The sequence below is a fragment of the Miniopterus natalensis genome, chromosome 8 (assembly GCF_054644295.1).
Source record: "Miniopterus natalensis isolate mMinNat1 chromosome 8, mMinNat1.hap1, whole genome shotgun sequence".
NCBI classification, from domain to species: Eukaryota; Metazoa; Chordata; class Mammalia; order Chiroptera; family Miniopteridae; genus Miniopterus; species Miniopterus natalensis.
In genome coordinates this window covers 44885919-44913803 of record NC_142088.1, presented here as the reverse complement: position 1 = coordinate 44913803, position 27885 = coordinate 44885919, and the positions used below count along the sequence as shown (strand labels likewise).

The following is a 27885-nucleotide window of genomic DNA, read 5'->3' as shown; positions in this document are numbered from 1 at the left end:
TCACCGGGCAAGAGAAGAACAAATAACTAGATGTAGTCCAGGGTAAGAGGGAATTTCTTAATCTTTATATTTAATATAGAAAAACCATGTTTATGGGGAGAAAATATTGTAAATTATGGGAGAGAAAAAGAAGGTCTTGAACAGGTGCCAACACTGGAGGACACCTGTAGAATTCAACCTTATATGAGATTAGTTCTCTTCTTTTGAGCCTGAAGCCTGATTGTGAGATTCAGTGAACTTCTCATCTCTCAAGATTTTGCTCAAAATTCATCTTAATGAGGGCTCCTGTGACCAGTGCTTTTAATACTGCAAGCACCCTGGCACTCCTAACCCCCTTAACCTTGCTCTACTTTTGCTTTTACTTATAACACTGACCTATTAGTGTTATGCCCATTTTTCTTACTAGGATATAAGTTAGGTGAGGGCAGATATCATTGCCATTTTTAACCCTCTGCTGTATCCCAAGGTCCTAGAATAGAAGTTGAAACATGCTAGGCTCTCAATAAATACTTATTGAGTGAATGAAAATGTGAGAGAATACACGTGTGCATAATTGCAGGTAGCAAATACATTTACTGTCAAGTGATTTTGTATTCTTGTATAACAGGAAGAAGAGTCATCTGTTCGGAGATAAGAATTTTTTTAAATGTTTTTACTGATTTCAGAGAGAGGAAAGGAGAAGAAGAGAGAGACAGAAACATAAACGATGAGAGTCATCAATCAGCTGCCTCCTGCATGCCCCACTCTGGGGATGGAGCCCACAACCTGGGCATGTGCCCTGACTGGGAATCGAACCTCGATATCTTGGATCCTAGGTTGATGCTCAATCTCTGAGCCACGCCCTGCTGGGTGAGATAAGGAATTGAAAGGAGTAGCAGGGTCTTTGAGTAGAATGGTAAAGTTAATAACGTAAGAACCTAAAGCCATAAACAGAATATCATATGGCCTACTCCACTGAAACCCTATCTGAAGCTAGACACTTCAGTGTCACAATGGTAAGCTTGGTTCTGTGATTTTATCCAGCAGGACCCTGAAGCCTATGGCAAAGGAATCATGTACTTAATAAAGTAGTGGATTGGAAGTGTCCCAAAGACAGGGTACTTTGGTAAGAACAAGACAATGATTAAAGCAATGATACAACATAGAGTCTAAGGGGGAAGTAAAGCTGAGATCAGGGATTACCCTGGATGAAAATTAAGAATTTATTAAGTCTGCAGAGATATCAGAGAGGACAGCAAGCAGGTATACTTGAAATAGGGTGTGAGAACATTCTGGTTACAGTAGCCCTTTTTGAAAGGAAGTCCCATGAGAGCAAGGATTTTTGTCCGTCTGGATCATTGCTGTACACTCAGAAGTGCTTGTTCCATAGTAGATCATTTATACATGTTTGGCGAGGTCCAGGATGTGACGGTGGAGTAGGTTCCCATGGTACTGGAAAGATAATGACTTCTGAGATGAGAGGGGAAAAAATATCTATGATCATATTGGCCTTAGAAGCTTCTGTGAAGACAGAAAGAACAGTTGAAGGCTGGGTGTTAAAGACCTTAAATTACAAGGCCATATGTCTAGGAGGTCTGTACATGGCAGGTTGGATAGAGGGTAGATGTCATGAACCTTGAAAAAAAGAGGCATTTTCTGTATCAAAAAGGAAGAATAATAGTCTTGAAGTGACAAGTGGCTATTTGATCCATACTAGTTTTGCCTCCAATGCCTGAAATATAGAAGAATGGCTGATAGAACAAAAGAAAGTTACAGCAGGAAAGAACCAAATTTCATTTAAGGCAAAGGGGTAGCAGTCACATTCTGTGAACATTTGGATGTATAAGGAGGTTGATTTACATTGGAAGGGTTTTACTAGAGGGGGCATGGGCAAGATCTGGAAAGAAGGTTGAGGAGGGGACTTGGGGTAATTGAATGGGCAATGGCAACTGATCATTTGCCATTGCCCATTCAATGGACTGATAAACTTATCCTAGGGTAATTAGTACCCAGTGTTTTGAGAGAATTCAAAATATATTTCACTGATGCTAGCATTTATTATTTATAAGTAAAACAAGGGTATTGTTATGCTCTGAGAGTGTCAGAATAATGCTTATTTATTGAGCATTATGATAAGCTCAATAACGCCATGGCATTATCTCATATAATTTTATCCTATGAGGTAGCTGCTATCATGAATCATGAATCATGACTGGGGCTGAGTGAGAAAGAGAAGCTCGCGGAAAGCTACACATAACAAGCGGAAGAGCTGAGGCTTAACCACAGGAAGTTTGATTTTAGAGCCCTCCTTCTTAACCACAAATAAATCTGTCATACTTTAAATTCCTGCTGCTTCTTATTTTAATATAAAATGGAAATCCCTTCTTAATTTACATTCCAGATTTTCAGTGTAGTAGAATATATGTTCCAAGTGCATCTGGCTCTACCAGCCCCACTTAGACTAACTCCCAGGGACATAAACATGAACTGTAAGGTAACGCTCAATTTTGAAGACATGTTGAGAGTACAAAATAAAGTGCTGTTTTTAAATAGAACCTTTAAATCATTTGAAGTTTTGGTGCCAATATATATGAAAAAATATTCACTGAAACAATAAACAAATTCTAACTTACTGGCTTATATTGGGAATTAAGAAAGGGAGCAAAAATAAGAAATGAACTTTCTTTATATGTACACTATATATGTCAGACACATGATTCATATGCATAATATAATTAAATTCACTAACAATTGTGTGAGATATTAAACTGAGTTTCAAAAGGTTAAAGTCATACAGCTGTCAAGTGGCAGATCTGAGATTTTTAAAATCAAATGCAACATATTTCGAAACTTTCATTTTCTTCTACTATCCTATGCTTTCTGATGGAAGTATGATTCAATGTGTAGAATTTAGCTCTGTGCACATATTTTATGAAAAATTCTATGTAAATGAAAGGACATTTGATTAAATATTGGGGTGCCAGATTGTTTTAATACACATTGCAGACCAAAATGACTAAAATTTCTCTGCCTGCCTCCCAAAACAAAAGGTGCACTATATGGGAAATTAATTGATGCAATTCAACACTTTTTATATCAGTGGCTTCCCCAGTGCTAATCCACAGATGAGTGCTACTAGTCTGGCCTCAAAGGATACACCTCAGACCTAAGAAAGTAAACACACCAGGAGAAGAGCCTAAAATAGTCATTTTAAATAAGTTTTCATAACAAGTAAAAGCCTTCCCTAACATGATGAAGTACATATCTTACTGATTTAATATTCAGTTCATTGCATTAACCAATCCATAGATGACTCATGACTCTAACAATCCCACACTAGTATATGACTCATGAATTGAAACCAAACATTAAACGTTTAATAAATCTGGTGTAGTAGATTCTAATTTTCCAAAATATTGATCCAATCTTAGAAGTGGAGATTATGTCCAGGGCACCTAACTTTTTATAGAGTGTGGACAGCTCTTTTTTTCAATAGGTGACAATATTCAAATCTGATTTATTTGATCAACTGAGCAGTTATCTTACTTAGTGAGATACAAATCACTCAGATCATTATATAGTGAGTTATACAAGAATCCTACTTCTCCAAGAGAAGGATCCCCCTAGAACAGTAGAAGGCCTATAGTAGTATACAGGGCGGGCAAAAATAGGATTAAAGTTGTGAGTATGTGAAACAGAATTTACTCTCATAGTATTATTTATTATTGTGTTATTTCCCATACAAACAACTGTAAACCTACTTTTGCCTCATCCTGTATTTGCCAAGTATAAGAAATAAAGCATATGCCAGTCAGTTTGCTGAAATCCCTGGTGACACTGATCCGATGTAATAATTAGGCTCCATCCTTTGAATCTTTGGAGTAATTTAGGGTGTTAATTTTCCCAAATTATAGGTCTAGAAAGTGGGTATGTATACTCAAATATAAAGTTACATTATAATAGTATAATATAACTTTTTTCTACAAGTCTGACACTTATTGATAAGCTTATTTGAATATTTTCCTCAATATTGGCTGCTTGGTGAATCTAACATAAATAGCATATAAACTTCAGTGATACTTATGTACAGAGTTGGCCTTAATTAGAACAGGCCTATGAAGGGTAATTTGAAGGGTACACAATGGTATGTCCTTTTTTCAAAATATGTCTCCTATTGGCCCTACCTTCATGCATAAAATTAATTTATTACTCTTAATCAAGGCCTTGAAAGCCACTGATAAAAGACACATGTTACTTGTGAAAGATCAAGTACTATCTTCATATTGGAATTCAACTGTTATATTGATAACTCTTTAGTCACTACTGTGTGACTACTGTCTTACCCTATATGACCCAATCGATAGGGCTCAAAGAATTGCATTATGATGTTTATAATTGAGAAAAGAAAAAAAAAGAGGGGGGGACATTATGTCTCTATGTTTAGGATATAATACATATATATATTTTCCAGAAAATGTCTTTAAATAATTGCTTAATTTTTCTTTCCATATTACTTTGAATTCAATAAACTGTTTTATAATAGTGAAGTGACTAGTATTTGGATGAAATGCATTGAAGCAATTCTTAGTTTTGCTCATAAAGAAATGGTTGGGTTGTGTTTTCCATGCTGGGCAAAGCTACTGAAGTGCCCACACCTGGTGAAGGCTCATGGTGAATGCCTGATTTGAACAGTTTAGTTTTGTGTTACAGAATACTGTTATACCAGATTAAAGAGTTGACTATAATCCTCTTATTATTTTCTGCATAGGCTTTTTAAATTACAGTTCAGCTCTTTTGTTTTCTAATAATACATGGTGTTGTAAATAGATAAATGTTCCATGCCTTGTTGAATGAGACTGACTATCAGTAAACAAAACATAATCAAAGTTTGTATGTAGTTCCATTTGTAGGACAAGAGCTTATTTTACTATACTGTTGCAACAAATATTTTATGTATAAAGAAGAGAAATATAGTAATTATATGTTATGTGTCAGACAAGGCTATGTTTAATTTTACATTCCTTTTCAGACTTATCAATAATAATGTATGAGATCACCATAAACTCTTGATTTAGTATCAAAATTGTTCATAGGTATTTTTTATTAAGGGAGGTACCATCCTAGAAAGGAATAAAGTAAGATTTCATTAGATTCTTTATTTGTATTTAGTTACCAAGCTCATTTAAATGCTTCCTTTTTCCATTTAAGAATTCCTTCACAAAATTTCATTGACCAAATGAGTTTTATTCCTAGGCTGAGTAGAAAAATAACAAAAGTGCTTCATGCATACATTCATCTATATTGTATTCATTGAATATCGTTGTGCCAGATACTGAGGATGCCACAATTAACAAGGCATGTGTTTGCACTCAGAGGCTCTCAGTCTGGTGCAAGATGCAGACAAGACAACCAAAGATGACAATACAGTGTGATAAGAACCATAATAGGGACATGCACAATCTTGGCCTTGCTAATTGCCTTCAGAGATAAGATGGCAGAGCTGGGATTGTGGTAAACATATTTCCAGGAAAGCTTCTAAGAGGCAGTGAAACATGAGGAGTCTTGAAGAATAAGTACAAGATGATTAGCAAGGTAGAGGAAAGAGGTTCTAAACATGGGGATTAGTCAATTTTACAAAATGGTGTCACAAAAACATAGAATATTCAGGGAACTGAAGTAATTCAGGATGGTTGAATTGACGTGCTTAGGGGAACAAGGATAGATACACAACTGAAGGCATGGTATAAACCAGATCATGAAGAGTCTTGTAGATCGTGATAAGGACTTTATGTATATATGGCTATGATGAGCCATTGAAGAATCTTCAGCAGAAAGGGTGGGAGTTGGATGTTAGAAAGCTCATTCTAGCGTAAGAGAGGAGAATGGGAAGGAGGACAGGTAGGAGATGAAATTATTAGTCAGAAAGTTTTAAGAAATGGTGAGGTTCTATTCTAGAGCAAGACAGTGGCATGTTGAAAAGGAGACAAAGTAGCTGAGATACTTAGGAGTTAAAATAAACAGGACCTCGCTGACTAACTGATGAGGCACGCAGGGTGAGAATGTTTTCTAAGATACGATCCTATTTTTCTTTGGATTTTTTACTGGTAAGATAAAAATTATAGCAGGAAAAATAGATTTATTGAAGACCAGAGAGGACAGAGTTCTACCCTGCTGCCCACGTTGTCCCTGAGCCATCCTCAGGCATTCAGGCCAATGGCTATGACTATAGGAAGATAAAAGCCTAGTGGGTATGGACACAAACTGTGCGGCTGAATTTTCTGGACCTGAGTCCCAGATCTACTGCTATTTATACTAGCTAGGGCATATTTGAAGAAGTACTCATCCTATATAATAAGCCGTAATTTGCCTGTATGTAAACAATTGTTATAAATATTAAGTAAAATACTTCTTAGAAAATGCATACCAGTGCATGGCAAAAACAGGTACTCAGCAAATTTTGCTGTTGTTATTGTTATTATCAATATAAAAATAAGCAGATGTGCAAAGCAGACAAGGCCAACAGTGCATAAAAATACATACATATTCCTATGTATGAGTCTCATGTTCAAGAGAAAAAAGTGGACTAGAGACATGGATTTAGAGCTGTGGATTTGAGAGTCATCAGCAGATGAATGGCTCTACTTTTTCACTCAGTTATGTACCGTCCCAGTTTTCCCTTGCTACCATAATCACTGCATAACAAACAAACCCTAAATTCTTGAGTGTTCAGATAAGCTGTGTACCACTTCTGGTTTTAGCTGGGCTCATTTATATTTTTGTAGTTGCTGTGGGGTGCTGATTTGGTATGGGATCCCTCGTATGGTGGAAGGTTGGCTGGCTATTGACTAGTATAAAATGGCCTGCTATTTTTCATATGTGTCTGAAATTCCTCCGCTAGGTTTTAGTGTGTGCTCATGGAGAGGCAGATGCACAAAGCAAACAAGGCCAACTATGCATAAAAATCCATACATTTTCCTATCAAACCTTTGCTTGCTTGATTATTAATAACATTTCTTTGGCTATAAGAAGTCACATGGTTGATCTCAGAGTCAGACTGTGAGGGGATTACAATATTAGAGGCCAAAGGGGCATAGATACAGGGCAGAGGCAGTAATTAAGACAATTAACATAGTCAATCAATTAATCAATCTGTCTATTGACCTAGAGCCATAAAAATCATTCTCTGGCCATAAGATAAAATTAGATTTCTTCTTCTTTTCATAAACTTGGCTCTTCCTATTGTGTAATTATTCCTCCCCCACCTCAACCTTATCTGTGTGTGTCATTGCCTTTTCCTGCATGTATTAGTATGGAAGGTTTCTGTAACAGATTTCTAAAGTAGAGCCACTGTAAGACTGTCTTTGTTAAAGGCAACATTCAAAATAGCATTTTGATAAAAAATTATTTCTAGCCTTCAATCATTCATTCCATAAGTATTTATTGAACACTTGCAATCTTCTAGATCCTGTTTTAGGTGCTAGGAATAGTGGTGAACAAAATAGGCATGTACTTTATCTCATAAATTTACATTCTAGTAGGGGAAAGAGACAATAAACAAGTAACCAAAGGACACACACGATATTTTTCTGAGCATGATATAGTGTGTGAGAAAGATGAGGTAGGGTGAGCTCATCAAGAATGACTTGGGGTAGTTAGGAAAGGCATACCCAAATGGATGTGTTTTGAGCTGAGACACCCAGGATGAGGTCTCTATCTTGCAGAGATCTGGAGAAAGAGGATTCTTGGTGGAGGGGGTAAAAAGTGCTGAAGGCCTGAAGTGGAAAATGGCTTAGTTCATTGGAATATCAGGAAGCAGATTAGATTGCTGAATGAGTGTAAGATAAAGAGGTCAGACTTTTGGAGCCTTGTAAGCCATGGTAGCATTTGGAGTTTGTTGCAAATACAAAGGGAAGCCATTGGAGAGTTTTAAGTAGGAGCATGACATGCTATGGTTTTCGAGCAGTGACAATAATTGGGACAGTCTAATGAATGCACCTCTGCCTCCTGGCCTGGAACCCTCATCTGCCTGGAAGAGACAATGCATATAGATCTAGCCTATACAAGTCAATTCTGTTGATACAGTGGTTTTCCAGTTACTGCCAGTTTAAAATTTACTTTCTCTAATTAAACCATTTAGACAAATTAAGGTGTTAAAACGACCTCAGTTACTGCTCATGATTTAATGCTTTTTCTCAAAATCTCATTTCAGAACTCTAAGGGGTTTGTCACTCATCAACTAGAGAGTGAAGATTGTTTACATGGAGTATAGACAAATAGGAGGAAATGGGAAGGTTTCCTAGCTGGTGTGTAATCAGTTCACTGCCAGCCCTGTCTGTGGGTGTCCACCCTGTGCCTTTATCGGCTCTATTCTGCATCCCCAAGACCCTCCTCCACTGTCGCCTGCTGTTGGCAAATCAAGGAGGCAGTTCTTTTTTTTCAACTACTCATCCTTGAACAATAAGTCTATTCTTCATTCCCAGCTGATAAGCCCCACTGCTTGGTTTCTTGGTGAATGGGTGGGGTGTAGGGGGCATAAGAAGAGGGGACTGGCAAACTTGCTGTCATCCACGGCCTGCTCTGACTCACTGAAAACCTAGGAATAACTGTAAAACCAATAGCTGCTCTCCATGAAACTGAAGCAAGCTCTGTCCTGCTGCAAGTAGCTTAGCTTTAACATTTTGACTTCCATCTGCTATGTTTCAGCAGTTTACTCAGTGCTTGTCATTACATTTAGAAGTATTTCCTGACCACAAGTCAAGAAATATTCTCTGATGGTTGGGAGAATATCTTCAAGGGAAGATTCACATACAAACCAGACCTCCCATTGAAAAAAACTTATCAAGAAAAAAATGTAAGTGATGACAATGTGACCCTCCCCCAGGGGAAAATGCAAAAAAAAATAAAATAAAAATGAATGCTCCAAAAAGTCTCTTTTCTTCTAGAAAAATCCTTCCTTATGTCCAAATTTTTTACCATCCCTTCCTGCAGGTAGAAGAGGCAAAACCTTTTTTTTTCCTGTTTTCATCAATTGCCCTTGTCTCACTCCAGGAAATACCTAAATTCAGTTCAGCCATTTGCAGTGTTTCTTCACTGAAAGCTATGCTAGGAATTGTCACAAGAAAGGAATGTAGATAGCAAATTATTGTCACAGACAAGTACTTCATATGCTATACTATTACAGATGATTTTTAAACAGTACATTTTCATGTTGTATAAATAGCAGTTTATGGGTGGTGGCATGGGGTGGAGGTAGGGGGTAAGGCACATGTAGAGGCAAAGAAAGGGATTAGGAGGCCATTACGGAGAATTAGGTAAGAGAATAAATTAGACTAATCAAAATTATCTTGTTTTTTCTTCCATAGGGTATCTAATAGAGAAATAGGTACATTATAGACACAGAACATTTCTTTTTTTGTTGGCTTATCACTTTTGAGGGAGATTCTCACTCTTATTTAAGCTTTAGGCATACCCTGAGGAAGAGCAAGGAACCCTGTGCTGGAAAAAATTACAGCATTTTAGAGGTATCTGGAGCATTAACTTTATTGCAAAGTTATATGATCTAGTAAAAATATTAACATAAAATGGTTTTAAGCAAAGTATTTCTCCACAGGCCTTTGAAATTTCTGACTAGGTATTTAATGGTTGTAGTTTATTATTGGTTTAAATAGGATATAAAGTCTAAGAGAAAAGTGAATGAATCTAAAATCTAAGATGTAAATATGTAAATAATCACTAGTTAGTTAGCAACTCTAAATGGAAGGACTTAACAAACTTTAATACTTTTTGAAGAGTATTTAAATTTTGATTATATCTTCTTCAGAACAAGCTATAGGTATATTTTTATTTAAGAACCCGAGATGATTTTTCATTTTAAAAGAAAATATATGAGGACAAATGGATGGTCATAGTGTCTCTATTTTAATAACCCCAAAAGATAGGTTATTTAATTCTAGGAGGCAGAGTCAGAGAATAATAAAATAGAAATGCTTTACCTTTATAAAATGAGTATAAAATGTAATTATTATTTTTATTTGAACTGATGCATTATGTCAATGACCTTATACTTTTGGCATGAAATTCACCTAATAGTATTTGGTATCAAATTCAATTTGTTAGTATACATGTCCAGCAAGCAACAAATTTAAGGGCAAACCTCATTGCAATGAATATTGGTGTTCCTGCAATTACATGCACATACACCATTAACAGCCCAGGACGGGCCCCTTCGGAGCAGAGCTTTACTGAACTTTCATATATTTTTTCACACTATATATAATTCAGTTTGACAAATTCTCTTCATCCTACAATATCCCTTTCTCTATCTTAGTATCTCCTTATAAGGTAAAAATACTTAAAAGTCTAGAATGGTACAAGTGCGGAGTTGAGCTGAAAGGTATGATGGATCATAGCTCTCTGAATTAAGAAGTTAGTGTCCCAGCCCTGGCCAGTGTGCTCAGTGGTTAGAACATTGGCCCGGGGACTGAAGGGTCCCAGGTTCTGTTCTGATCAAGGGCAGGAACCTGGATCGCAGGCTTGATCCTGGGCCCAGGTTGGGGCTTGTGCAGGAGGCAATGTCTCTCTCACATTGATGTTTCTCTCTCTCTCTCCCCCTTCCATTCTCTCTGAAAAGCAATGGAAAGAATATCCTCAGGGTAGGATTAAAAATATATTAAAAAAAGAAAAAAAGAAGTTAGTATTCCAGAACTCGGCTTCGGTTACAGTGGGGCGCTGGTGGTGGTGGTGGTTGCAGGCGGTGACGGAAGTGGGGGGATGGCAGTCAGCAACAGCTTAGGCTCGATGGACGAGCATGTCTCCATGCGCCTTGCACCTTCGCCATGGTTAGGGCACTACGACTGCAATAAAGACCGACAAGCATTTACTACAGACAGCTTAGAAAGATAGTATACCTGGTTGTTGTTCATATCAGTTGGCAGAAACAATGCCTCTAGAACCTTTCAATTTAAAGTGTCACCCATGGAAGGGCAGCACCAATATGACCTGGGCGTTTTTTTACAAATTCAAAATCTCAGAACCTGCCTCATATCTACTAAATTAGAATCGCTTTTTTAATAAGATCCTTAGATGATTTAACTGTATATTAATAGTTTAGAATCTCTCCTCTAGAATAGTAGTTCTAAACAATGACTTCACATTAGAATCTTTTAAGGTGCTTTCAGAAACATAAAAACCAGCCCTCATCAGTTTGGCTCAGTGGTTAGGGCATCGGACAGAAGACTGAAAGGTTCTGGGTTCGATTTCAGCCAAGGGCATGTACCTCAGTTGCAGGCTTGACCCCCAGCCCTGGTCGGGGAGTTTGCTGGCGGGAACTAATCAATGTGTCTCTCTCACATTGGTGTTTTTCTGTCTCCCTTCTACTCTCTCTGAAAGCAATGGGAAAAAAATATCCTCAAGTGAGAATATAAAAAAAAAAAAAAATTTAGAAAACATAAAAACTAGGTCCCTTCCTCAGACAAATTAAATCAGAATGTGTGTGGGGGATTCCAGGTATTGGCATCAAAGAAAAAATATTCCCTAAGTGATTTTGAAGTTCTCTACGGCTATGAGTCACAAATAGGCTTAAAACTCTGAAGTTTCAACATGGAAAGGATCAGTTCCAAAGATTTTATATATTTCTCCACTGTTAAAATATGGGATCAGGGACAAAGTAAGTCCAGCAAGATAACTAGACCAAAGCGACTGGGTCAATCTCCTCTTTGGAAGAATGGCTGGCTCAGTTACCCATGCCAATCAAAGTGCTCTGAATTGAGAGCCAAAAGTAACAGAGTATATGAAGGATTCCCATCTTTAGATCCAGTGATTTCAGAATGATGTGACTGGAATGCTCCTGGAGTTGCAGGGCTCCTGTGACATAGGTTTCTTAGGACTGATCTTTGGCAGAGAGGAGATTATACAGGATGAATCTATGAGGCACAGGAGTGCAGCAACAATTCTAGAATCTGCAAATTACTTTTTAAATCACTACTTTAAGAGTTGAAAGCTTCTAATCAAAAACATCTAATTTTTTTCCTGAACTCTACACCATGAGGTATACTCTCCTGGATTTACCTAAACTGTTCATTTTCTTTGCCACACCTGAACTTGCAGAATTTTATTCCTGATCTAGGCAACCTACTTCAGAAAACAGGAAATGGAAAAATTACCTTGCCTATGCATCTTTTTTCTGATCAAACTGAATGCCTATAATATATCAAAACTCTGTTGACTTCCAGAAGGCAGGGAAATATCACTTTCAGACTGACATTTCTGCTAGAAGTTTTAAATAAAGTCTTGACTTTTTATTTGCTGCTTTGCTTTGGTAGTTTCTATTTAAAGATCTTTGGTGAAGCTTGTGGCTGGCTTATAGATGCTGCGTTCCAATCTTTTTAGTAAACCTTTGTGCATTTAGAATGAAACCTATGATGTTGGAAGGCAGCTTCAAATTATTGACACCTATCAGAGGAATGAACTGATATTTCCCAAAATGGTTTTATGGATACGATAAGAAGAAATATAAAGCTTTGAAGATGAAAACTAATTAGAATCAATTAATTTAATAAAAATAAGTTGTGTCTGAGGATTATAGGAAGATAGCAGAGTAGAGTGAACCAGGAATCTGTCTCTCCACCTACGTAACAGTTGCACTAACAGAATATGTATAATGAGAATATTTTGGAACTCTGGAGTCTATTGAAAGTTTGCAACTTCCAGAGGAAACAGGAAAGTATGGCTCATTCAAAGGAAAAGAAAAAATAAATCAATAGAAACTGTCCCTGAAAAAGACCTGATGGCAGATATACTAGACAAAGATGTTAAGATAGACTTCCAGTCAATGTGTGGTGTAGGTAGGTGCTTGCCTCCTTCCATGACCACATCAAAATTACAATCAAATTATAGGACAATCATTGAGAATTACCTGAAGAGTAGCTGAAGAGAATTCCTATAACTGAAGATATAACGAAAAAGCCATGCTGAGGCCTGTAGGAGGGGCAGAAACATTGAACAGGCTGGCCCTACATTCATGTGCGGTGGGATATGTTGCCTCTAGAGACTCCCCCCTTGAGAAGTGAGGGGACCCAGCCCCACACCCAGCTACCCAGCAGGAACACTAGTGCTAGGAAGAGAAATGCCTATAACATCTGGCTGTGAAAACTGGCAGGGTTTGTGTCCCAGAAAGACAATAAATTGCTAGAGACCTAGGTGCTCTAGATCTTAAAGGGCCTCACTCAGACTCACTTGCTCACACACTCACTCACTCACTTGGCATCCCAGGGCAGGAGCCGCAACTCAAAAAGCACCAGGAACATATGGGGAGGAACTGAATTATCTAGCTTCGGGGCAGGGCCTGCAGGGGGAGGAGGCAGGGTAGTTCTCTCTGGGAGGAAAGTGCTGGCAAGCACCATTGTTCTTTCCTCCAGTCTTCCTCCCACAGCAGGTGGGCATCCAATCCTAATGCTCCATTAACTTGGCTAAACACTGTTTGCCCCACCCTGGTGATTTCTTGAGACCCTGTCCCACCCAATTCATATACTGTATGTACCTAGTCTGAACTTATTTCAGCGGCTTTTCCACACAAACAGCCTACCTCAGCTCATGCAGCAGACTTTCCTAAAATCTCTCAAAGGTACACAAACCCTAAAGAGGCAGTGACTGGCCCAGTGTGCCTCATCACTCTTGCTAAGTGGCCCAAAGCTCAGCTCTGATGGCAGCCTCGGTTCAGAGCACGGCCTCTCCCGGGCACCTCAAGGCCCAGCACATGCAGCTACCAACTGCAGATCAGTTGCAAGAGGGGCCAGCTCCAGACTACACCAGGATACCACCCAAAAAACTCCATAAGCTGTACATCCAAAGGGCAAAGTTGGCATGCCCCAGAGACCTGCTAAAGCAAATCCGGCTTTGTGGGGTCAGCCTTAAAAGGGAAGGGAATTCTAGCATTTGCTACGATACGATAAACCTGGGCAGTACAATGCTAAGCAAAGTAAGCCAGTCACAAAAGGACAAATAATGTATACTCCACATATATGGAGTTATAGGGTAGTCAAAAATCATGGAGACAGGAAGCAGAATGGTGATTTCCAGGGGCTGGGGGAGCAGAAAATGGGGAGTGATTCTCTAAAGTGTACAGAGCTTACTTTGCAAGACAGAGTTATGGAGATAGATGGTGGTGATGGTGGCACAACCTAATGGATGTATTTAATATACTGAACTGTACACTTAAAAATGGTTAAGGTGGTAAATTTTATCTTACAGTATTTTACAAATAAAAAAATTGGAACAAAATTTTAAAATTGTATTAATCTCTGAATTGTGGTTAATAAATGACTTTTTTTTCCTCTTAAACCCAATAAATGTTTATTACATCATCATTTTTAGGTATACAGTGCTTTCCCTTTCTTTCAACACAAAACTGGTTGAAAGAAAGCCTAAAATGCTTCAGAAATGAAAAGAATGAACAAAAAAACAAATCGAAGATCGTATAAGGATATATAAAAGTTGGAAAAGAGATATTTGGATGTGCTGGATCAAAATGACTAGTTCTTGAAAACCCAGTTGACTAAAACTCTTTTATTTCTGAGGGAAATTTATTCTATTTAATTTTGAGTAAGCTTTATACTTTAGCCCTACCTACCAAGGAAGTAATTCTAAAAGGTATACTTTGGAGCAAGGTTAAAATCACTAATTTCAGCTTCCAAATTTTGCTTAAATCTAGCTTAGCTGCTTAAAAGAAAACTATTTCTTACCTAAGGACTCAAAGACGTCACATATGAGAAAACTCATTGGAAACCACTTTAAATAAAAATGTTACTTTGATCCAAATCATCCTACTTTGCCCACGCCATTAAGAATGGTAAAAAGAAGGTTAAAGCCTTGCCAAGTTTCTCCTTGCTGGTATTTGCCATTACTTCCCATGATTCACAAATTGATTTTCTGGCTTTCTAGCTGTGGGAGGCAGTGGGCCTTTTTAATACTATAATTTTTCATAAGCGGATGAGTACAGGGATGATGAATGAGTGTTCATCCCAGAGTCACCTCCAAGTGGGTTCTTTAAAAGAATGTTGTTATTTTGAAGTTCTTTTATTTCATTTTACTATCCGTTGCTTTGCAGAGCCTCTGGAAATTACATTCCTTTTCTTATCAGTTGGTATTAAGACCTACAGATTTGTTTTGTTCCTTTCAGGTACAGAGGTTATTTTTATCACATAGAGCTGGAGAATGAGACAGATGGGTACCTTGTACTAGCCCACATCCAAAGATAAGACAGGCAGGGGGTATTAATATCAGGTTGTGGCTATAAATTATTGATTAGGAAGGTGGTTCTAAAAATATGGATGAATAGAAGCAGAAACGATACCCTCAGAAAGAAGGGCAGCAGGGAGAAATAGAAAGTAGCAATACCCCAGCTTCCTTCTCTCTATCCCCAAGGTGTAGCTTCATGTAGGCACTTATGTTCATTATAAAAAGCAAGTTTTCACAGAGGGTTAGGGTGCAACCACATGTATCTTTAGTGTTTCTCCTCTCTTCACTGATAGAGAGGAGAAAATGGAGACTGAGAATTTACATTAATTTTGAAAATTAAATCATTAACTATTAGAACTGGATTTAAATCTGAATCTCATGCTCTATCCTCTAATTGACCTTGCCTGCCCTCAAGGAATGGAAACAGGGAAATATGCAAACAGGGAAAGATTCTAGCTATAGAGGCTTAAAGTTTAAGTCTTAAACATAACAACAACAGCACTTCTTTGCTCTCTATGTTGTTTTTGGTTAAGCAAGAGAGTTGAGTAGTTCAGAAAAAAGAGCAGTTAGGTCAGAGCTGGGAAATAAGAAATAGGTAGGTCTTGGGACATATGAGAGAAAGTATTTCCAGCACATGTAACTGATTGAAGATTAGTATCAAGAATATATACTTTTAAAACTCCTACATATCATTGAGGGGAAAAATTGATGTAAAAAATGGGCAAAGAATGTAAGCAAGCAATTCACAAAGAAAAATAATATATTGTCAATATTGACATGGAAAAATGCCCAACCCTTCAGAGATCACACAAGCACAAACACAAATTAAACATCTAAAGCCTAACACCATTCAGATTGGCAAGTCAAAAGAAGTCTCCTAATTCCAGGTGTAAGCAGGAAAGTGGGGAAATCAAATCTCTTGCACAGTGTAGATGGGGGAGGGAGATATAAGCTGATAAAATACCTTTGAAGAACAATTTTTTTTCTGAGATAACTTTTTCTCTAGTTTATTTATTTTTCCTTTTTATTGAATTTATTGGGTGACACTGGTTAACAAAACTGTACAGGTTCAGGTGCACAACCCCTGAACACATCATCTGTGCACTGTACTGTGTGCTCACCACCCCGAGTCAGGTCTCCTTGCATGGCCATTTATCCCCCTGCTCCCTCCTCCACCCCCACCCTCCACAATCACCACTCTGTTGTTGGGGGTCCATGAGTTTTTCTCTTTTTTTTTCTTTTTTGCTCAATCTATTCACCAATCCCACCCCCCTCAGTCCCCCAACCCTCAACCCCTGACAACTGTCAGCCTGCTCTCTGTCTACGGGTCTGTCTCTGTTTTGCTTCTTAGTTGATTTTGTTCATTAGATTCCGCATATGAGTGAAATCATATGGCACTTTCTCTGACTGGCTTACTTCACTTAGCATAAGTCTCTCCAGGTCCATCCATACTGTTGCAAAGGGTAAGATTTCCTTCTGTTTTATGGCCAAGTGGCATTCCATTACAGCTTTTTTATATACTCACCAACTGGTGGACACTTGGGCTGCTTCCAAATCTTGGCTATTGTAAATAATGCTGCAATGAACATAGGGGTGCACATATTCTTTGGAATTAGTGTTTTGGGTTTTGAAGAATAATGTTTTGGTATATAGTAGAGCTGAATATACAGATACTCCATATGACCCAGCAATCACACTTCTCATTATATAAAGCAAAACAGCATTTTGCATACTTTTTCATCATCTGTGCATTGACACATGCAAGCTCAAACAAAAGCTTCAAGAAATAATTCTTATACTTTAACTCGAAATGCACTGTTATTCTCTTTTTATTCTATTCTTATCACATCATAACATCTCATATCCTACCCAGGATTGCACAGACCCCACCGTCTCATGGGGCAGGCTGATCTGACATCCTCAGTGTTGATGGTGATGAGGCCTGCACCAAGTCTGCACTCCAAAAATGGTAGAGCTCAGTGTCGGTTCCATATCAAACCTCCTAAAGGCCAGTCTGACCAGACTCAAGGACTCGCTCAGGAAGAGGCCAGTTCAAACACCCAGCATCTCCGCACTCCTTCCATGACCTCCAGATCTTGGACAACCGCTTCTGAGGGGATGATTATATTCACCCTCCTCCCACCCGTTTTGGAAGCTGGTGTGACTGAAAGTGATTTATTTCAAGGGCCCTCACAAACGCTTTCAGAGGGGATGTTTTCAGCGATGCCAAGGCAATTTTCCCATCTCACTATAAAAAAGAAAAAAAATGTGTGTGTGTGTGTATGTATTTATATACATAAATAATTCTGGACAGCGTCCCAGCCGCAGATGAATAGTAAAAGGTACCACCAAAGAATCCCCACCCTCCTGAGTCTGCATCCCGTTGGCGGTTGGTGTTCCCGCTCAGCTGCCTTGGTCCCTGCCGAGGTTTTGTTTCCTGAGCATCTGGACTCGGGGTGCTTCTGTTCCAGCGCCCCGGCTGTGGGTCTCGCGCTTGCTCGGCCAGCAGCGTGCAGCGTCCTCTCCAGGTCCCTGTCCGCCTGCAGGAGTCTCCCTCCATTAGCCTGTGTTTGCCCGCCTCCTGCACAACCACATCGAAGCACGAGGAGTTAGCTGCCTGTAGCCTGTGGAGCTCAACATTTCATTTTTTAGGTGCGACTTTATCCTGATAAAGTCGTTTTATTTTCAAAATTTAAAGGAAGTTAAAGAAGATATTTGGCACAATTTATCTATTAAATAATTAATGATGCAAAAAGTTCCTATTAATGTTTAAGGTTGTTCTTGATCCCAGAATTTGAAAGGCATCTTTCTGTATTTTGAAAGTATTTGATGTGCCTCCTACGTAGTCTCTTAGAAAAGAGTTATTACAGGACCGTATGTTTCCCTTCAGAAACACTAGTTTAGATGGATTTCCCAAAAGAATGGATAATTCTCTTTAGTAACTTTAAGTCACTAGGGATTCTATTTCCTTTTGTGTGTTCTCTTTAGTATTCTGATTCCAATAATACAAATACATATTTATAGCATATTTTTAATTGTTCATCATTACTGAAATAACTCTTTGGTTTAAAATTCTCTTGTTCTCTACATTTCAATAAAGCAAATGGAGAGGCAGCCACTGACACGTCCTATGGAAAATAATCTGCAAAAATCAAATCAAATCAAAACAAAACAAAACAAAAAATACAATGGTGAAGGATAACATGAATGATGAAAGCCTGGTCCTGAGAAGCAAATGCTTTTGTTTTCTATTTTATTTTCTTTAGCTTGTAAACATAATGACTAGATGTGTCAAGCAGGTTGCAATGTTAATAACATTTATCGGTGGATGATTTGCAGCAAACACCTGATTAGGGTTGACTTCATTTAAAACTGAGCCCTTTGCAGAGGGCATATTAATATTCGATGTCTGCTGGTTGGGATGCGTTCCGTTTGTCAGGACCTGACGCCTCAGAGGGCCCAGGGAGAACATTCTAATTAACCTGGGTGACTTGCAGTAGTGCAGGACTGTTTTGTGTTCTGTTTTGTCTTTTCTTCTGTTTCCTTCTAGTAACTGTAATAAAGCATATAACCAGAGCTTTGAAACCAAAGGCAGGGTTCCTCTGTGTGAAAGCCAGCAGTACCACAAAAGGCTGTTTCTGTAACTTACTGGCTTCATACAATCTGTATGCTATCATTTGTAACACAGCTACCAGGACAGACAGTTTGGGGGCTGAGCTGTCACATTTAAGGAAATGTACATGGCTTTATGTCTCTGATGTGATATTAGAAAAATATACATATGTATTTCACTATTGGTTTAAGTGCAGTAAACAACTTTTGCAAATATATTTTAGAAAGATGGCATTCTCATCTTCAACAAGACAAAAATGAAATATTCTTAAACTATGGTAGAAGGAATTTAAAGATTAGGAATGAATAACTTCTCTAAAAGAGATTCACTTATCATTTTCTGAGCTTTTGTGTGTGTGTGTGTGTGAGAGAGAGAGAGAGAGAGAGAGAGAGAGAACTAGATAAAAGGCATTTAAGTGAGTTAATGATGTAAAGGACCTAATGTGGTATCTGACACTTTAGCTCCCTTCTTTACAGGACTTCATGTAGTTCGATGCAGAGTCTGGATATCTGTCTGAGTGAAAGAAATAGTATTCCATCCCAACTGTGGCTGCCATCCAATTTGGGCATATTGGATTCACTTAGAGAGCTTTTTCAAACCAGCCCTTCTTTATAACCCCGCTGAAGGTTTTCTGGTAGGCTCTCTCCTCGGAGAATCTGATGGGGAAAAAAAGCATCCCGATTCTTCTCCAGAAAGCTACCCTGAATCTTTTGATGGCTATTTTTAAGTACCATTTCTTTCTATGTCCCACAATTCTTAGAACTCAGTTTGCACTATGCGTGTGTTCAATTATTTTATGCCATACTTTTCTATAAAGTGAGTGAATGTTCCTCTCACACAAATATTTTATAATGAAGACTATTTGAATTTCTCTATTCTTGTGGAAGGAGAGAGTACAGGAAATGACACTTAAAGCTACTTTGAATAGCCTACTTCACTTTGGTTTGTTTCCATTTTTCTGGAATATTTGAACAATTCACATTCTGATTGGATCATCTTGAGGGATGGATATGTTGTGAGGGAACGTTCTAGAACAGGTGGGAAGGGTGGTTTGTTTATTTGCATATTATAAATAAAAAGGAAGGTTTGGTGGTTGTGATGGTTAATTTTATGTGTCAACTTAACTGGGCTAAGGGATGCCCAGATGGAAACATTATTTCTGGATCTGTTTGGGAGGGAGCCTCAGGAGGAGATTAGCATGTGAACTGGGAGACTGGCAAAGAAGGTGCCTTTGACCAGTGTGGGTGGCATCATCCACTCTGCTGAGGGCTTGAACAGAACGAAGGTGGAGGAAGCACAAGTCAGCTTTTCTGCCTGAGCTGAGTCATTCGTCTTCTTCTCCCTTTGACTTGGGTATTTCTGCTTCTCTGGCCCTCTGGCCCTCAGGACTTACACCGTGGACCCTCAACTTTCTGGCTTTTGGACTTGAACTTACACTGTTTGTGCCCCTGGTTCTCAGGTCTTCAGACTCAGGCTGAATTACCTCTGGCCTTCCAGCTTGCAGACGGCAGGCTGTGGGACTTCACAACCTCCATAATCATGGGAGCCAATTCCTAGAGTAAAGCTCTTCTTTTCCACACGTATATATTTATATTTTATCTCTATCCCTATTTATCATTGGCTACGTTTCTGTGGAGAATCCTTACTAATACAGTGCTAAATCAAGCACTGATTTAAAAAATAGTACTATAAGACTAGTAGTTAAAAACTGCAATTATTGCTTGTTTTTCTCTATATAATCACTTTAGCAATGTGAGCTAGTCATATAAAGCCTCAGCCTAATCTATAATTGAAGGAGTTGAACAAAATGAATTTCAGTGTCCTTTTCAACTCTAAAAGTCTGTTTTTTTATACTTTTCTAAATAAGCTCTGATTGTTAGGAATACTAAATATTTTCTGTCTTCCCGCATTGCTTCCAATAGCTGTGTATGTGTGTGTGTGTGTCTTTTATTCTCATCAAGTCTAAGAATTGATCCTATTTTTTTAAATCCTCAGCTGAGGATATTTTTTTCCATTGTTTTTCAGAGAGAGTGGAATAGAGGGAGGGAGAGAGAGAGAAACATTGATGTGACTCACATCAATTGGTTGCCTCCTTTATGAGCCCCGACAGGGGCTGGGATCAACCTGCAACCAGGGTACATGCCCTTGACCAGAACCAAACCTGAGACCCTTCAGTCCACAGGCCGATGCTCAAACAACTGAGCCAAACCAGCTAGGATCCTATTTTCTAAGATTCCTATTAAGAAAGTGGGGAGAGTAGTGGTTACACAGTTCAATTGCAAGTTTTCTGTGATTCATTTTTCTGTAGATCCAAACATCACCTATGAAGTGTTTCTTCTCAAACTCTTGACTAAATTGCCTCAACATCTTTCATAATTGTAAAAAAGATGGTCTTGAGTTTTAATCTTTTCAGACTGCAGCAATTTACATATACTTCTGAAAAGCATTTAGGAGACTCTGAAACAGCTAAAACACTTTAAGCTTTACTTGTCTATTTGTTTGCCAGTATTTACTGATAGTCTTCTTGTGCCAGGTTTGCTAAATGATGGAAATATGTCAACTTTTTTGTCTTATGAATTAATATTATAGGGTAGTGGCCTATTTTGAATATATTTTGATCCACTATAATTTAAAGTCTTGTGTTAACATTGAGTTGTGTTTTTAATGATACATAAAAAATAGTGTTTAGAAATGGTTTCTTAGGAAATAAAAATATATCCTGTCATTTAAAGAATACTAAGTTATTAATGTATTTTTTGTGTTCTAGTTTGAAAAATCAACATTAAATAGCTCTGTGGAAGAGGGACCTATTGACGTTCTAAAAGCTGGACTGCCTTTGCTTATGCTTCTCTGATTGCTTCTCATTGATTAAGGCATACCTGCCATGCTTGAAATTGTTAGACAGACGCTTTTCTATCAATACAAACAGAGGGTTTGAATTTGGTTTTTCGATTTAATGAATAAAAAATGTGTGTTTATGGTACGCAGACAAAAAGATCTATATACATTTGTCAGTCTGTATGGTGTAGACAATTTAAACTATTGAATTATGAAATAGAGAGGGAAGGATAATAGAGAAATGAATTTACCAATGTGGTCTGAGTCTGGAAAACCCAAATTCCTGCCAGCCAGCCAGCGCCTGTCTTTCAGGGATCAAATTGCCTTGGTTAAATCCTGACTCCACTTCTTACTAGCAAGTCACATCAGTCAGCTTACTTAAGTGGTTGAAATTGTTACATGACATGGATGTCCTCCTGCCTGCATGCCATTTCACTTGGGTCTTAAACTGTTAGATTAATTCAAGTCAGTGTATGTACTGGTTTACTGATCCAGCCACCGGAGAGGAGTGTGCCAGGAGCTAGAGCCACACACAGTCCCAGCAGGTGGGCTTGGTTATTGTGTTTTCTTCTCTGTACGTAAGTACATTGTGTAGAAGGCCAGTTCTCCTTACACAGGTTGATTTGTGTAACAGTCATGTACGTATTCTTTCTCCGCTCCAATTCTGCTCATCTATGATTTGTTCTGTGTTGCTGGTGCCGAGATTCTGCAAACTACTTTTTTCACAATCCCTTGTCGGCTGCTTCCTGTTGGGTTAGGATACGAGAGGGCTGCAGGGATATTGGAAGTTGAGAGGGTGGGAGAAGAGACTTCTTTTCTGTTGTATGGTCACTGCCCACGTAGTTTCTGCCACCACAGTTGTCCTAGCCGCCAACTTCCTTCGGCCAGCCCTGCAGGGTCCCCTCAGAGGTGGCAGCACAGCTCAAAGGCCCTGGCTCCTTAGAGCTCTTGGCATCAGCTCTGTGGGACCTTCCTTTGACATCCTGAAACTTCCCCTCTCTCTCTCTTGTTCCTCCTGGCCTTGGAGTTGTGACTGCTGCCTGCTGTTATTTTATCTGGGTTAACTCAGTATAAACTGAAGAATAAAACCTTCCATAGTAAGAAGCTTTGATAATGAAAGGGTCAACAATTAAAAAGCTTTCTGCCCGGCCGGGCGTGGCTCAGCAGTTGAGCATTGACCTAGGATCCAGGCAATCGGGGTTCGATTCCCGGGCAGGGCACATGCCCGGGTTGTGGGCTCGATCCCCAGTCGGAGGCGTGCAGGAGTCAGCTGAGCAATGCCTCTCTGATCGTTGATATTTCTATCTGTCTCTCTCCTTCTCCCTTCCTCTCTCTGAAATCAATAAAGATACAGTAAAAAAAAAAAGCTTTTTTTTTTATGGTGATGGAAGGACACTTGACTTGGGGTGGTGAATACACACTACAATATACAGATGAAGTATTATAGAACCTGTATGATTTTATAAACCAATGTCACCCCGATAAATTCAATAAAAAATCGAATTTAGAATGACTGTACTTTCCTTGTGACTCTTTATGTAGCTGATTATGAAAGCTATAATGATAAAAATGCCTCAAAATGAAAGTGGGTGTCCCTATGTTTCTCATGGCCTTTTCTTATCACTGAAACCTTAACCTGTCCGAAATAGTTAACTTCATTTGTTTGTCCTAAGGGAACTACAGGTATTTATTTGTCCCTACTTTCCATATTACCACACTAACGGTTCTATTGTAGTATGGCTGCTCATGCAGTGGCATCTATTACATTACATAATATAGTGCAATGTTTCCGTCTATATTCATTGTACTGTGCGTTAAATCTCCATGGCTTATTTACTATTGATTACAAGTCTGCACCCTTAAACATTACCACTCATATCACACACATCCCCTATCCCCTGGCAACATTTTCCAGGTCTCTGTTTCTTATAGGTTTAACTTTTTAGATTCTACATATAAGTGATATCATATAGTGCTTGTCTTTCTCTGTCTGGTTTATCTCTTGTCGCATAATGTGCTCAAGGTTCATCCATGTTGTCACAAATAGGAGGATATCTTCCTTTTTCATGGCTGAGTAATATTCCATTCTGTGTATGTACCACCTCTTTTTTTTAATCCATTCATCCATTGATAGGAGTTTGGGTTATTTTCATATTTTGGCTATCAAAATGGATAAAGAACTCTATCAACTCAACAACAACAACAAAAATGTGGTCCAAAAATTGGCAAAAGATCTAAATAGAAATGAAACAGAGACAATGTTTAGATGTGGGGCTGACTTCTCATCTTAGAGAGAATTAGAAGGTTAGATTCCCCAGAAAGGGATTTATGATGAAGTTCTTTCTGAGGGTTATTTTTATTATTTTTGTTTTGAAACTCTATTTTTAGGTAGATTAGAGATCTCAGGAACTCAATGCCTCATTTAAAATATTTATGGGAGCTCCTGCAAGTCCATGTGGCCCAAGTGGGGTGCAGTCTCCCCCCACCACGCTGCTGTACCCCTTGCCACTGTGAAGCACCCCCCCTTGCTGCCAGGAAGGCCTGGCCAAGGCTGTTTGGAGCTCCCCTTTTGCCGCCGCCTCCACCAGGTCCACACCAAAGGGTCCTGTCTCCAGGCAGGCGAACAGCAGCAGCCACCAGTCTGTAGGGGCTTCGGCGGCTCAACTCAGGTCTCCTCCCAGCACATCTCAGAACCAAGGGACAGATGGTCAAAAGGGTGGCAACGGAAGGCTCACACCCTCCTGGGAGTGCTTATGCACTGAGAGGAGTGCCAGTCTGGTGAATCTCCCGCTCAGATCCTCACTGCAGCTTCAGAAGCCATGTGTTCAGGTCACTGCCTCTCTGGCTTCCTGAGCAGGGGTTTGCGGGTGAGCAGGGCAGAGGCGGCCCTGCGTGTTTATGAAGCCCTCCTCCCACCTGAGGAGCCGGAGGGGAGGCCGGGTGCACTTGGGGCTCATAGCACCAGGCTCTGGGGTCCCCTCTGACTGGACCCATATTTCAGATGAATGTGTCATTGCACCAAATATTCCACCTCAAGAGCACGGTCAGGCCAGAATGAAAACGTGATCCCATGCTCATCAGGTTTGTTTAACGACAGACTCCGCTGTCTCCCCTGGAAGATGAGGGTTTAGGGCCGGGAATGGCACAGGGGTCACTACGTGCAATGTGCATGGGATAATGGGGGGCCTTATTTAGAGGAGGGAAAATATTCACTGGGTCCCAGCCATGTTTTCAAATTATTATAAATTATTTTATCAGTGCATTCGCAAAGGTTTATAAAAACATCCATAATATGTTTTTCCCTTAGATTCCAGTGTGACAGCTAATGCAATAATGATTTCAAATGCTAGAGTACAAAAGCTGATTTTATACATTTTTCTTGTCAGCTGCATTGAAGTTAATGAAATTAAACACACCTATCTCAGGGGACAAGAACCCGAATACACTACTGTCTTATTTTTCTATGAACATGAATTGAAGACAGCCTCATTTGAATGATCCTGAGGGGGGCTCACCCAGGGGTCAAGGGACTCCATGGGCTTCCAGGCGCAGTTCATCAGCACCAGGGCTGGGCTGAGGTGCTGGTATTCAAGAGATTACGACGTCTGAAACCTACAATGTTAGAAAAGGAAACTTTGGTAATAATATTGAGACTCATTCCATTCATCTTCCTAGAAAAAGGCTCCTTCATTTCACTAATGAGAACATGAAGGAGGTTAAGAAATCTACAGAACAGTTGGCTACTTACATAAATAGGACAATTGGACAAGCTGTGAATAGCTCAGATAAACTAAGGAAGGTGATCTCCCACAGAAAGAAGGTTCATCATCTTTTTCCAAATCCTTGTTATGAAAAGAAACAGTCCCTTAGAAGCTGGGGTTGTGACATGGAAAATACAGAAAATGAACCAGCTTGTGCAGGCCACCTGCCCGATAAATTGCACCATGATAGTGGAGCATATTTGCTTAACTCTTGTGAGTCTGGCTCTTCACAGGCAGAAAGCCCATCAGCAAAATACAGTGGTTTTTGCCCTTCCCCCCCCCCCCCCAGAGTTTTCTCAGGACCATGAAACAAGGGCACACTTTTTGTTCAGCAGAGATTTGAGATTGAATGTAGCTTTAAGTTTCTGGGAAAGGAGGAAAGAGTGAACTTGTAGCTTATTTGGTGAGGATCGAAGACTTTGGGGTGGGGTGGGTTGCCTTCTTGTACTCGCCAGCAGTTTACAGGAAGAAAACTTGGCTTCTGTGTAGTCCTGTTGTCTCTAGTAAAGTCACTTCTTAAAAGCAAATTTGAAGAACATAGAATAGGTGGTTTAAACTGGCTTCAACAGTCAAAAAGGTGGCTGTCAGAATTACCATCCAAAACAGAAATTATAAGTGATAAAAATATTTACCTTTTAAAACAGCAATTAAGTGGATTGTGGGAACAAGAAAACCATCTTTTTTGGTTCCAGGACATACTGACATTATAACCAAGGACATAGATGCTTATTTATTACAGTTTCATTCTGAGAGTTCATGTACTAAAGAACATTTGGTTATTCAAAACATCCCTGAACTGTTTGATTTCCAAAACTGTCTCACCAAACAACTGTGAATTGTTGAAGAAATCAAATTCTTTTTATAAGCTACATAATAAAAACACTAACAGACTTGTAACAATTTGCTTTATATGGAAGTGGAAAACTATTCCAGAGGAGCAGCTTCAACTTCAATGAGGTGAAAGCGCGCTGTGAAGGCTGCTCACGCTTGCTGCGTTAGGATTTACAGGGTTATTGGTAACATTGTTTAAAAACTACCGTTTCTTAATGCAATCCTGCATAAGAATATACTTTATGCTATTTGAAAAAATAAGAAAATTTATCGCTGGAAACCACAAAGACCAATCATCATTACTTTTTTAAAGATCATATTTTTATAGGAAAACACTCAAATGTGTACAGCTATTTTCTTATGTTGAAAAGACTTTGAAAGCTTAAAACATCATAGCAAGTAACCAACACTAAAAGTTTTTGTACACACTGAGATACTGTGTATACAAATAAGTTAATTATTAATAGTCCAATGTGTATGATACCAGTACAAATTAAAAAAAAAAACAAAAAACAACCATGCTTCTGGCATGATAAAATAATGGAATTAAATCAGGGGTTTTCATTCATGTAGAATGCTGCTGGTAACACTTATCCCACACTGTCTTTAAAATTTGAGAATATTTTTAGTATCTCTGGCTTTATTTTGCCAGAATCATCATGTCATGTCTATATAAAAGAAAAAAGTGAATACGTATTTTTATGACTCCTTAGCTGGAAATGTTCATATAGAGTTGGCTAATTTATATTCACTTTCTAGTGTATATAGATTTCTAATACTTTCAGCTCTGCATCAATTAAGCTTCCTTCATTGAATAAATTCACTATATATTCCTAAAGGAAATAACTAAAATTATATTAATGAGACAGTGGCATGTTCTGGGCCCCTCCAAATGTTATGGGTTGACTTGTGTCTCCTACAAAAGATATGCTGAAATCCCAACCCTGCTGCCTGTGACTGTGACCTTATTTGGGAATAGGGACTTGTAGGTATAATGAAGTTAAGATGAGATGGGTCCTAATCTAATATGATTGGTGTTCTTTTAAGAGGAGCAAAAGCAAGTTCAGGTCAAGATGGTGGTGTAGATAAACACAGTGCTCGCATTCTTTCACAACCACACCGAGATCATGACTAAACTACAGAACAGCCATCATTCGGAACCACCTAAAATCTAGCTGAAGAGAAATCCTGCAACTAAGGATATAAAGAAGAAGCCACATCGAGACTGGTAGGAGAGACACAGCAGGGGAATGGGCTGGTCCCACACCCACGAGTGGCTGTTTAAAATCAGGAGTATATCTGGGCTGCAGGGGTCCCTCCTGAGGAGTGAGTGAGTGGTCCCAGGGTTTCAGTGCTGAGGAGAGAAGTCCCCATAACTTCTGGCTGTAAAACCCAGCAGGGATTGTGGCTGAGTGAGACAGAGGGCGGCTCTTAAAGGCCTGCACACAGATTTACTCAGACTTTAAAAAAATTACATAAAAATATAACTGAAAAAAGTGAAAGAAAGAAAAGACACACACACACACACAATCTAAACCAACCCCAGACCACTTCTATTGCTTATAAATTGATTTACTCAGCTTGAAAAGCATATTTGGTGAGCCTCATAAGCCAAGAAAAAGATAGAAA

General features: G+C 38.9%; 1 pseudogene; it reads left to right on the top strand.

Annotated features, from left to right (window-relative positions):
• Positions 1-26260, top strand: part of LOC107545921 (KATNB1-like protein 1) — a 54715-nt pseudogene extending 28455 nt beyond the window's left edge.
• The last annotated feature ends 1625 nt before the right edge of the window (positions 26261-27885 follow it).